Source organism: Babylonia areolata, chromosome 2, assembly GCF_041734735.1.
Source record: "Babylonia areolata isolate BAREFJ2019XMU chromosome 2, ASM4173473v1, whole genome shotgun sequence".
NCBI lineage: Eukaryota > Metazoa > Mollusca > Gastropoda > Neogastropoda > Buccinidae > Babylonia > Babylonia areolata.
The window spans coordinates 58,926,043-58,939,436 of NC_134877.1; the positions used below are offsets into that span (position 1 = coordinate 58,926,043).

General features: G+C 42.8%; 1 pseudogene across 1 annotated transcript in view; it reads left to right on the top strand.

The window, feature by feature from the left end:
• The first annotated feature begins 11,511 nt into the window (after window positions 1-11,511).
• LOC143275652 (uncharacterized) overlaps window positions 11,512-13,394 on the top strand; it is a 13,251-nt pseudogene continuing 11,368 nt past the window's right edge. Inside the window, exon 1 of the transcript XR_013053450.1 lies at window positions 11,512-11,906. The product of XR_013053450.1 is annotated as an uncharacterized LOC143275652 (transcript). The remainder of the gene's footprint in view (window positions 11,907-13,394) is intronic.

A 13,394-nucleotide genomic window follows, 5' to 3' on the forward strand; every position in this document is an offset into this window, starting at 1 on the left:
CTTACCAAGCAAAGTGTTGGCTTGAAGAACACTGCCCAAGACACCATCGAAAAACATGCCATTTCTTCCCATCGGCACAAAGTTCAAAAGTCTTCATCGATCTCGGTAAAGCAACATCCTGGAATAAAGCAACAAAATGAATCTAAAAAAGATGAATCGCACTATTTTAACTCTCAAAAAGGTAAACATGTAACACTGACAGGCAAAGCAGTAAAACGTGCAACTCAGAAAACCTGCGTAAAGTACCTGGGCAGCACTCAGTCGAAAAGAAACAAAAAGTCAAAGCAGCCAGAAACGTCACACTCTTCAACGTGTCAAGATTGCAAGAAAATCAGTGAAATAATTGCTTTGGCAGTCACGAAAAACGAACACAGCCAATCTTTGGAAACACGTGACGAATTCAACGCTGTACAGGAGGGCACAGTCCATGAATTTGCTACTGAAGCTGCTGCTAACATAATGCAGATAAAACAAACACAGAGGACCAAATTAGCATCTACGAAGAGGAACATACCGGAGAACGTTCTGAATCCCGAGTCTTTAACTCCTGAGAATGAAAGCGCTTATACCTATAAGGTAGGGCTTGAAATGGATGTCACTCGGCTGGCTAACAGCGCAACACGCAGATATCAACAACAAACTTTCAGTTCGCGCTGTGTAGCCACCACGACATCAGATGAAGGACACAGTGACAGTTCTAGCGATGATGACCAAAGTCCTGGCAGTAAAGTGAATAAGATGCCCGTATCTGCCAGCACTCAGGCTACGGTCACCAAATCAGAATCGGTAATCATGCAGAGTTCTAATAAGTACCTCAAGCGTAAGTGTCCCCACAATTCCATGGAAGCTGTGACCAGTTCAAACAAAGTCTCTGTTTCCATCCAGACTACCTGCAGTTTACCCAAATACCCCCTGCTGGATAAGGCCATAACACAGTCAGACGCTGAGGCTGTGAATGACAGTGAGGAGAACATGTCAGATAACGTGCTGAATTCCAAATCTGTAACTTCTGAGAGCGAAAGCGATCATACTCCCAAGTTAGGGCTTGAAATGGATGTCACTCAGCCAGCTGGCAACGCATCACTCGGATATCAACAGCACACTTTCAGTTCTCACTGTGTAGCTACCATGACATCACATGAGGCACTCATTGACAATTTTAGTGATGATGACCAAAGTCCTGGATGTAAACAGAGTAATATGTCCGTGTCTACCAGTACTCATGCTATGGTCAGCAAATCAGAATTTGTTATGCAGAGTTCCGATGAGTTCCTTAAATTTCCCCAAAATGTCATGGAAGCTGTGACCAGTTCAAGCAAAGTCTCTGTTTCCATCCAGACTACCGGTAGTTTACCGAAATATCTCCTATCGTTAGATGAGGTAATAACACAGTCAAATACTGTTGCTGTGAATGACAATGAAAAGAACATGTCTGAGAACTTGCTGATTTCCAAGTCTGTGGCTCCTGAGAGCGAAAGCGATCATACTCCCAAGTTAGGGCTTGAAATGGATGTCACTCAGCCAGTTGGCAACGCATCACGCAGGTATCAACAGCACACTTTCAGTTCGCACTGTGTAGCCACCATGACATCAAATGAGGCACTTAGTGACAATTCCAGCGATGATGACCAAAGTCCTGATGGTAAACCTAGTATGATGTCCGTGTCTACCAGCACCAGGGCTATGGTCACTAAATCAGAATCAGTTATCTCGCAGAGTGCCAGTAAATGCTTCAAACGAACATTTTCCTACAATTCCATGGAAGCTATGACCGGTTCAAACCAACTTTCTGCTTCCAATAAGTCTGCCTGTAGTTTATTGAAATGCCCTCCTTTTTTAGATGAAGCCCACAGAACAAAACTGTCAGGAGGCAGATATAAGCTTACAGAGAATGTTACACGGGCACGGTATAATGCTCGCATCGATGTAAAACGACCCTCATACCATTCAGTCACGGTTTACAACCAGATGCCTGAAGACCTAGAGTTGGAATACTTTCGTATCAACAGAATGATTTAACAGATCAGCGAAAATATTGTACTTACGATTTCTCTTTTCCACCCGCTCCAATTGAGCACTTGATCAACAGCCTATGTATGCCATTGTTACCATTGATTTCAGCTCCGCTAAATCTTGCCATCAAGTTATTACCGTCGCGGTCCTGCAGGAAATTGCAATAAAATCTGGTCTATGTCTGATGTCAATTATTTTGTGCGAAACACTAGTTATTATCTCGTTGGGTATTTGCCTGTGTCTTAATGGGATGAATTCAAAAATTTAGCAAAAGAAAAGATGTTTTGTGAGTTTCACATAAGTTGTATATCAATAAAGTGACATGGCATGGTCATATTAGAACAGAACAGTCATGGTACATTACAAATTGCTTGATACATTGGTAAAACAAAAGTCGGTGGGTAATGGAAACAAACACAAACGCAGTATGCACACCCCCAAAAACGGAATGTGACTGCCTTCATGGCGCGGTAAATATACATGGTCACACACGTAAAATGTTGTATGTCTGTGTGTGTGTGTGTGTGTGCGTGACTGAAACCTGATTGAATGACAGGAAACGAATGATGAGCGCCCAAAGGCAGCTGTCAGTCGGCTCTACCCATGTAGGCAGCCTGAATGATGATGATATGGATAATTATATAGCGCCTATCTTCGATCGGAGACTAAGCTCTTTACAAACACGAGGTCATTTGGACACCAGACTGAGCCGGACTGAGTAAGCGTCCCCTTAGAGTGGGGACCGCCGCCATGTCCCTCCAGCGACAGTCCTCCATGAATCTGACAACTATGACAGGACTCAGCTCAAGCACGGAAATGGATGGGTATCGAAACTGAGGTCACCATGAGAGCAGGTCACGAAAAGGCCACAGCATTTGGGATATCTATTTCTAATTGATAAAGGGGGATGATGTTGCTTTGGAGACCCATTTTAGGTTTGGGGCGCGTGAAAAGGCTGTACTCTGAGCTTCCTTTCATAATGATATCTCGGTTTTAACCAGGCTTGAGAAATTTAGAAACGCCGTGTTCATCAGGAAATTTGAGCAACGCACATCTGTGAAATGGGTGTTACTCGACTGTGTGGTCCCAGTCTTCCCATTTAAGCCCATAGCACACTCAGCTCTGGGTAGGAGCTGGCCACGGCCCCTATTACTAAAACCATGCCGCAATATTTAAATGATGCATTCTCATTATAATTTCAGATAGGCACATTATGGAAAACCCTGTTCTCTCTCTCTCTCTCTCTCTGGTAATACTGACTTCTTCCTATGATAGTTCTTTTAAAATCCAGCCTCACGTATTCTAGTGATTCCCTTTGGAATAACATTTCAACATTTCACTATTTTCAAAAGTGTGCATCTGTCATGTTTAATAAAAGAATTTGCCAAACCCTTCCAATAATTTTGGTTGAAATCTCTCTCTCTCTCTCTCTCTCTCTCTCTCTCTCTCTCTCTCTCTCTCTTCAACACAATGGAAATGTCCAAGTATCTGAATCCGTTTACATATACATATATATAGGTATGTTTATGAGATGCGTGTATATTTTCATGTATGTATGCCTTTTCGTCGTGCATGCAAGTGTCACGCTTGTTTTCTTGTGTATGGTTATGTTTGCATTTGAGTATGTCCGAATGTCCTTGTCTGTATTTCAATAATTCTATGTTGTTTTTGTAAATATTTCGCTTTAATTTTTGTCTTGAGGGCTGGGTGTAAGAAAGCATAGATTATCATACATATATATACATACCATCTCTCTCTCTCTCTCTCTCTCTCTCTCTCTCTCTCTCTCACTCATATCATGTCTATATTTCAAGAATTCAGTATTGGTTTTCTGAATATTTCGCTTTAATTTTTGTCTTGAGGGCTAGCGCTGGGTTTAAGAAAGCATATTTGTACATATCTATACCACCTCTCTCTCTCTCTCTCTCTCTCTCTCTCTCTCTCTCTCTCTCTCTCTCATGTCCTGTGGTGTAAGAAAGCGTAATTTACATATTTATACCACCTCTCTCTCTCTCCTTCTCTCTCTCTCACTCTCTCTCTTATGTCCTGTCTGTATTTTCAATAATTCTATGTTGGTTTTGTGAATATTTCGCTTTAATTTTTGTCTTGAGGGCTGGGTGTATCAGTTTCAGTTTTCATTAGCTCAAGGAGGCGTCACTGCGTTCGGACAAATCCATATACGCTACACCACATTGCCAAGCAGATGCCTGACAAGCAGCGTAACCCAACGCGCTTAGTCAGGCTGGGTGTAAGATAGCAGGAATCATTATACATACTTATACCACCTCTCTCTCCTCTCTCTCTCTCTCTCTCTCTCTCTCTCTACAGCGCGGTCCAAAGAAATGCACATGAAGAGATCAAAAGCATACTGAGCTGAGACCAAGCCCAACTCTCCACAATTAGCATTGAAGGCGAACAATATTCCGTAACACCTGCAGCGAATGTACTTGGGGAGCGAAATGCTCTACCGTGTCGCTTGAGCAATGATTGAACTGTTTGCAGATGTTTTACGCCAAATCGGCATTGTAACCCACTGGCTTGTTCAAAATTCCGTGGACAAAAGCGGCTTTCATGCTGTCAGTCTGAGTGAATTATCAAGCCGTAACCCCTCCCCCACCACCTCTCGACCCCCCACTCCCACTCCCCCACCCCTCACTCACCTTTTTTTTTTCTTCTTCTTCTTTTGTTGTTGTTCTTATTTTGGCAGCGGTTTCCGTCTTAATTCTTCTGTCGTTGGCCAGTGTTTTGATAGCGTGAACAGCGGCAAGTAAAAAAATAAAATAATGATTAAAAAAACAAACAAAAAAAAAAAAACGAGTGTTCAATGATTCCCCTGATATCAAATAGTCGTTTGTGAAAAGCCAGCGAAGGAATCAAAAGTGAATGTGGAAGTGAAAAGCAGTCCAAAGATGTTTGAAAATCGCTACCAAACCAGAGAGAGGAAAGAAGAGAGTAAGGAGGGGGTGAGGGATATTATGCAGCCTGTGCATTCATGCAGGTGGGACTGTCACTGAATTGCACTGCTCAGTTAAAGCATGCGTATGCAGTCGTAATCTTTAACCCATGATCCAAACTCCGTTTTTTCTCAAAGGCATTTTCTTCTCATTTGTGTACCCCCCTGGGAGATATTCACTTGCGGATGATTTATATAACTTTATTATCATTATGACACTAATACCAGCTACTGTGGCGAAGTGGTTGACGTCTTAAGCTGACGACTAGAGGGTAATGGGTTCCAGACCCACAACAGATATTATTGTGGGTTTCTTTTTTCTGCCCCGACGGGCTCTTGCCCATGGCAGTGTATGAAACCAGAGTAACAAAGGAAGCGTAGAGTATGACCACCATAACATAATACTAAACTGTCAGCATTATAATCATCTTCATCCACCATGGAAAAGAAAACAGTTCTTGAAATATTTCTAACTGAAAAAAAAAAGCAGATTTCATTCATTCACTGGTATTCTGTCAACTAACTGTAAAGAGAAGTTTTGGAGAAAGCATGACATCCATTTACGAAGCTTATTCTGAACTGTCTCGACAGGATTTCCTTTGTGCCACGGTGAATGCACCATGGTATTGGTCATAATGTATAACCCGCACCCCCCAGAAAAACAACACCCTTATCCAGTGTGTTCAGAATTGTGAAAGGAGAAGTTCGTATTTGTAGCAGGAACGAACAAGGTTTTACTACTTTGTACCTCAACAGTAATTGTTCAGTCCAGTTTCTGCTTCGGGTATAAAAGACTGTGCTGTATTGGTGACTGGGAGTACTATTTGAGAGGTGTGTGTGCGTGTGTATGTGTGCAAACGCGCATGCACCTTTGTTTTGGTACATGTGTTGTGTATAGAAACGCACACACACACACACACACACACACACACACAGAAGGTAGGGCTTGGAAGAGAGACACTGGAGATTTCGACACTTCCAGTTGCTGACTGCCATGGTCATTATTCGTAACGTTTTCCACGTCCTTCGCCACTTTAGCTTGCTGTCATCAAAACACAATTTGGAGACGCGACGCGTGTCGTGCAAGTCGGCACAGGTGCAGACCGGATCTGCGTGTGTGTTTTAATGGCCCATTTTACTGGTGTGGCTGCCGCGTCACGCCGACAAGTGGCGATATAATATTATGGAGTCACAAAGGCAAGAGTTGGGTGCCAGGTGGGAAGTAAAAACGGTCGATCGACGGATCAAACGACTCTGAAGACACAAGACACAAAGACGTTTCCTTACATCAGACATAGGGGGTCAGCCATATCACCCCCCCCCTCCGTTTTTTGTTCCACCAGGTTATGTGCCCCCCAAATTTACGTTTTCTTGGTTTTAGTTTCCCCACGTCTATATCCCCCAAGGTATATGTTCCCCCAAGTCTATATCCCCCCCCCCCCACCTCCCCCAGGTCTGGGACCACTGCTGAGCACTATTGATTACAACCCCAAAGTGCAATGTACTCAGATTGCGTTGTTGTTGTTTTGTTTTTCTTGTGCTTTCGACGTGTGTTTGACCGCTGCCTGACCACTGCTGACTACTAGTTCAGCTTGCATCTCTTAGGACGGTTATGCAGTGTCAAGACGTTCTGGCAGGATTTGATATTTAGCTGATACTGCTGATCACTCCTGACCGCATCGCAAAAATCTTAAAATGGCGTTGCTTTGTCACGTTTGGGCATTATTATGACGTCCTGCTAGATTTTTTTATATTTTTTATTATTTTTTTTAAATACCGAAAACTGACCACTGTTAACAACTATTACTGGCACACGTTTTTTTCTTCTTCTTTTTTGTTTGTGTGGTTTGGTTTTGTTTTTTGGTAACGGTTATGCATTATTGTAACTTCTTGATAGGATTTGCCAATTAACTGACCACTGCTGACCAGTACTCATTACCGACGAAAAGTTTTTAAAATGCAGCACTTTTTTGCGCAATATTGAGACTTCTTGATCTGGTTTGACTATTTATTGTCCAGTACTGACACTACCCCAAATGTGCATTTTGCTTCGACATTCGCGTTATGAGTACTATCTTATGCAATATTCGGTGGTTGTTTTTTCTATGGTTTTGACCACTGATCACTACTAACCACAGGTGACCACTGACCACTACTGACGCGGCACTGCTTTCCATTGACAACTGCTGGCCACTGACCTCTGCAGACTACTGACCACTGACCACAACCTACGTCTGCTTACCACTGACCAGTACCTGAACGTGTATGAATAAAAAGTGTATGAATGATTAATACATACATTTGCCTGAGAGAACATAGACCTGGAGGGATGTGCACCTGGGGGGATATAGACCTGCCTCCCAAAACGTTTGTGTGAACATAGACCTGGGGGAACATAGACACGTTCCCGATGTATGCTACCACTCTAACCCTGTCCATTTAATTCAGCATTTGCCTCTGCTGTGATTAAGCTCGAATAAAAAAAAAATCACACGAATTGATAAAACATTGTACAGACAACGACGGCACAACCAACAAGAAATTAACATATAAATAAAAGAAAATGGTAGAAAAAAAAGCAATCAGAAGAAGAGTTCATGAATGAATGAATGGGTGTATAGATGAGCGAATGAATTGACCAAAATAATGATAGTTATCAGTGCAATGATTTCATCTCTCAGTTGACCTCTCTCTCCACCACACGTTTATTATTTATTTTGTTTCACTTTATTCATATCTTGGCTTAGCCTTGTTGAAACTCATGTATGATCACGTATAAATTTCTAGTTACGATGACATCCGTCACATATTTAGTTTGTACATGTATCAGGATAGGACTTTGCATAATATTTTCTTGCTGTCCTGTTCATCTGTATCTGTGTTGTATTGTGACATGTTTCAAATAAAAACACTGTTTAAACTGATGAATTCATCTGATTGACAATGTTCTAAAAGTCTCACCACCACCACCACCACCCCTTCCCCGTATGTGTGCTTATTGTAACTGGTGTAGATTAGCAAGGAGAGATGGGGGGGGGGGGGGGAACAACAACAGGCTATGCCTGAAAATGTTAATCCTTGAATCGAAAATAAAACGTTTTGAGTACTGAATGAAGGATTGAATATCAACGAAATGACTTCATCTACTTCACAGTCATTTCAATCCCCCCCCCCCCTTCGCCCCCCCCCCCCCCCCCTGTCGCCTTCCCTCTGAGGCATTTCTCCCACTCCTGATCTTCACCCGATCATTGATCAACGACGCCGAGGTTGGTGGGCCTTTTTCCTGCCCCAAGTTGCCGGGTAGCCGGCGGGGTGGCAGTGGAAGTGAAAGGAGCAAGGGGGGGGGTGGGGGGGGGGTTAGGGGGCGGGTGGTGAGGGTGGGGGGGTTAGGGGAGGTAGAGCCAGGGTGATGGGGGAGTTGAGAGTGGTGGTTTTTGAATGTCGTCCATTTTCTTGCTGGTTGTCGGATGCAGACGGTTGGTGATCGACCGTTTCTCGTTGGTTATGCTGAGCCAAGACGGATTGTTGAACAACTCGCGTGGAGAACGTTTAGAGAGGTGAGAGTGAGAAAACTTTTCTTTCTGTCTGTCTCTCTCTCTGTCTCTGTCTCTCCCTCTCTCTCTCTCTTTCTCTCTTTCTCATATGGGATAATGAATATGCCAACTTATCAATTGCACTGTGAAGGTCTTCTTCTTCTTCTTCGTTCGTGGGCTGCAACTCCCACGTTCACTGGTATGTACACGAGTGGTCTTTTACGTGTAAGACCATTTTTACCCCGCCATGTAGGCAGCCATACTCCGTTTTCGGGGATGTGCATGTTGGGTATGTTCTTGTTTCCATAACTTACCGAACGCTGACATGGATTGTAGGATCTTTAGCGTGCATATTTCATCTTCTGCTTGCGTATACACACCAAGGGGATTCAGACACAAGCAAATCTACACATTATGTTGACCTTGGAGATCGGAAAAATCTCCACCCTTTACTCACCAGGTGTCGTTACCATGATTCGAACCCGGCACCCTCAGATTGAAAGTCCAACGCTTTAACCACTGCTAGGTATCAGTGTACCTGCGTTTTTTTTTTCTTTTAAATTTGTTTGTTTGCATACTGCTATTAAATGCGTTGTTAATCAAAGTTTACTGTTTGTGTTTGCCACACATTATGTTTTACGTGTCCTCACCGCCATATGACATGGGCAAAATGGCCTGGTGCATTAAATCATTTAATCTCTCTCTCTCTCTCTCTCTCTCTCTCTCTCTCTCTCTCTCTCTCTCTCTCTCTCTCTCTTTCTTTCTTCTTCTTCTTCTTCTTTTCTTTTTCTCTCTCTCCCCCCTCTCTCTCTTTCTCCTCACCCCTCTCTCTGTGCATAAATTTGGAATTCTGGTGGATAGATGGAGAATGAGAGCATGTAAGTTTTTCCTCTGTGTGTGTGTGTGTATGTGTGTGTTCTTGCGTGTGTGTGTGTGCGTGTGCGCGCGTGCGCTTATGTACGTATTTACATATGTTTTACAAAAGTAACTTACAAACGTATAATATAGCTGATTTACTTTCTTTTTTAAGATCTCTCACTTCATTAACAATCGTTACCCGATTTGGAATGATAAACATTCAGCTGAATGGTTACCTTATCAAATAAACGATTGACTGCTTGCCCTTTTCACTATTCCTAGCTGGCCAGCAAAGTGGCTTACAGACTGTGAATAGTCGGTCATTTAACAAGCTGTCATGATACTCTGGTAGCGCAACGGATAAGACTGATTTCTCACAGGTCATGACTTTGAACAGGAGCATGTCAATGCATTCCACTCTCCAATGTCAGTCCCAGATTCAATGTGTCTTTGCTCCCAACTATGAAGGATCTCTTTTCGTCCCAAATTTTCACAACATGTCTTTTCTCCCTGAAAGATTAGGGTCGATTTAGACAGAATGAATAATTATGGAAATTGTCTCAGAGGAAATGCCGAAGGAACATACATAATAGGCGACCAGTTTCTGCTATAATTACGACGAGAAGTTGTGTTGTTGAAGAATACGGAAAAAGGGGATAACATTTCCTTTTACTCATATGCTAACAGTAATGCCACCTCAAAGATGCAGCAGACATCGGGACAGATTTGTAGGATTTAAGATACACGGGGCTACAGAGATGAATGAATGAATGATATGGATACTTATACAGCGCCTATCCTCAGTTGGAGACCAAGCTCTAAGCGCTTTACAAACTCGGTGTCATTTGCACAACAGGCTGCCAAAGCGGGTAGAGCTGTCTGACGGCTGCCTTTGGGCGCTCATCATTCGTTTCCTGTATCATTCAATCATATTTCAGGCACGCACACATACACACTCAGACAGACACATAACATTCTACGTGTATCACCGTTTTGCATATTCACCCAACCATGCAGGCAGCCATAGTCCGTTTTCGGGTATATGCATGCTGGGTATGTTCTTGTTTACATAACCCAACGAACCCTGACAAGGATTGATCCTTAACGTGCGTATTTGAACTTGTGCGTGCACACACGGAAGGGGTCCAGTCACTAGCAGGTCTGCACAAATGTTGACCTGGGAGATCGGAAAAATCTCCACCGTTTACCCACCTGGCTATGTTACCGAGATTCGAACCCGGGACCCTCAGATTGAAAGTCAAACGCTTTAACCACTCAGAAGATAATAGTGGGGTGGATGGGAGGTGTGTGTGTGTGTGGGGGGGGGGGCGGGGGGGGGGGGGCACAGCAACCCTGGGACACTGCAAATTAAGGACACAGTGACTTTGAGACATGATGACCCCGGGACACTGACCCTTGAAGACAGTAATCCTTTGGCACAGTGGCTATGAGGCACGGTGACCCGGAGATACAGCCTGCATTGAACAGAGCACAGATGATCTGAGATGTGCAGGCTGTAGTTCTCTCAATTTGAACCATATCAGTGGCCTGCCTAGCATTGTTTTTTGTTGTTGTTGTTGTTGTTTTTTTTTTGGTTTTTTTGTTGTTGTTTTTTTAGACCTCAGCTCTGATATACAGCAGGTTAGATGGAAGACTTGGAACAACACAGTCAATAACATGTCACCAACTGCACGGGACGGGTCATAGAGTGTTATTCTAAGTTTGTGTTTCACTTTATCTCATGCACATACGATTGCGTGCGCCCGAACACACACACACACACACACACACACACACACACACACACACACACACAGAGTCTCCAGTCGCACAAACATGTACGCATGCTAGCAAACACACTCTCTCAAGCACCGACCCCCAACACCAACCCCTCCCTCACCATACAACTCCCTCTCCACACCCATGTTTCCCTCTCCTTTCTTTACACTCAAATCATGTTCTCGACGAAACTTAGATATCGATCTTGTTCAAACGAAAGCCCCGTACCTACGTGATACTTCGACACACGTAATATGAGCAAAAGACGTTAATCCCTCGCTCAAGCCCAAAGGACGTTTCTGCCAACAATTGTCACTGTGCCATGCCTCTGTCATAGCCCTTAGAAGGGGTGGCTCCATGCGAGGTCCCCACTTTTTCTCCGCTCCAGAGCCGACGTAGAAAGCCTACCACTCTTACCTTTCCACACACGACACCGCGTCAAAATAACATTCTCCTGCCAAACCAAGAGCGTGTGATCGCTTTCTGTTTTGACAAGGTGTCTGCATTATAATGGTTTTCTGGACTCAGAGCGTATTGGCATAATAGTTTTTTTCCCCTCGCGCTTTGCCTTTGTATGTTGGTCAGTTGAACGCCTTGGAGTAGGAATGGTGTTAGTGGTTATGTGCTGTAGTGTTTATGTTCTTACTCAACCGTTTCTGATCTGTATCAGTCTGTGGGGTGGAAGGTGATCAAGCGTGCACCGGTGATCAAGAGCAAGGTCGATCGACAGGGTTTGCTTGTGATGTGAACCTGAGACACTTTCGTTACAGGTAGGTTTCAAAAATGAAGATGTGATAGATATGTTGGTTGCTACTTTTTTTTTTTTCTTTCCTGTGGGTTTCTTCTTCTTCTTCTTCTTCTCTTACATCCAAAAATGATATGAAGTGACGGAATATGACAGATGAATTGTACTTGTCACTTCCTTTGCTTTATTTATTTCAAAGTTGATGTTGTTGTTTTGGCGGTAAATCTGTTCTGGTTATCGTTTGTGCAGTCATATAAGCATACACAACTGAATATTCGATCATTTTTAACACTTTTATTGCTTAAAATTCTTAATCGCTTCCATGATAACAGAAATGTTCTTCAACGCTGTTTTCTTCCACTATTTACTTGTCTAAGCTGATAACACCAGTAAACTCGATGAATGAAAGAGGGATTAATAATTTAAAAAAAACACACAAAAACAAACAATAACAATGATCATAGTATCGTAACCATGAGCAAGACACAACAAAATATCAAAATAGTGTTATTGTGTAGCGGTGGCCTAGTGGTAACGTGCCCGACGAGGAAACGATCGAGTGTCCACAGGTTCGAATCCCATATGCGGACCGGGATTCCACCACAAAACATCTACACCCACATCCATACATATGTGTGTGTGTGTGTGTGTGTGTGTGTGTGTGTGTGCGCTCTCTCTCTCTCTCTCTCTCTCTCTCTCTCTTTATATATATATATATAATATATATATATATATATATATATATATATATATATCACAATACAAAGCAAACACTCGCACTTTTCTTTCGTGCTTTGCGTGTCTGCTAATCTGACAGTTTGTCCTTTTGACATGTTCTGAGGCAGTGTCATGACTACGCGCCGTGGTGTGTCAACGTTGTTACTGAATCGTTCATACTCTGTGTCAGCTTGGGTCAATCAGCGAGATTTGCTTTGTAATGAAAAACAAACACAGATAGGTCTTAAAATCTGATAATTTGACAGACTCCGTTTTCTTTCTCGTGTTTTCGTTTTATTTTCATCGTTTTATTTCTTCAGTCCTTCCTCCTTCCAAAAAATGATATGAAGTGACATAACGACGAAAGGTAATTGATATCGACACTTGCTTTGCGTATTTTGCCCGTTATTTATGTTCTGGTTATCATTTACCTGTGTAGTCATATACACTACTTTATGCTCGATACATTTGTCACCACGACAGAAATATTTGCTAATTCAATTCCAAGGCAGCGACAAATAATGATCACCTGCATTTGTTTTCTGTCACTATTTATTTGTTCAACGCTTTACTTCTTCAACACTGCCAACACCACAACAATGAATGAAACACAGATATACGAGAAACGCTAACAGCAAATACGATGCCAATGAACAGAAGGAATACAAACATAAACGTGACACAATTGCAGATTTGCGATCGAATTCACACTGCAGGAAAGCTATAAGCTTAAGCAAACAAATCCCCACCAGTTCAGCTCAGTTCGTGTATTTCTCTGCACCATTATATAATAAGT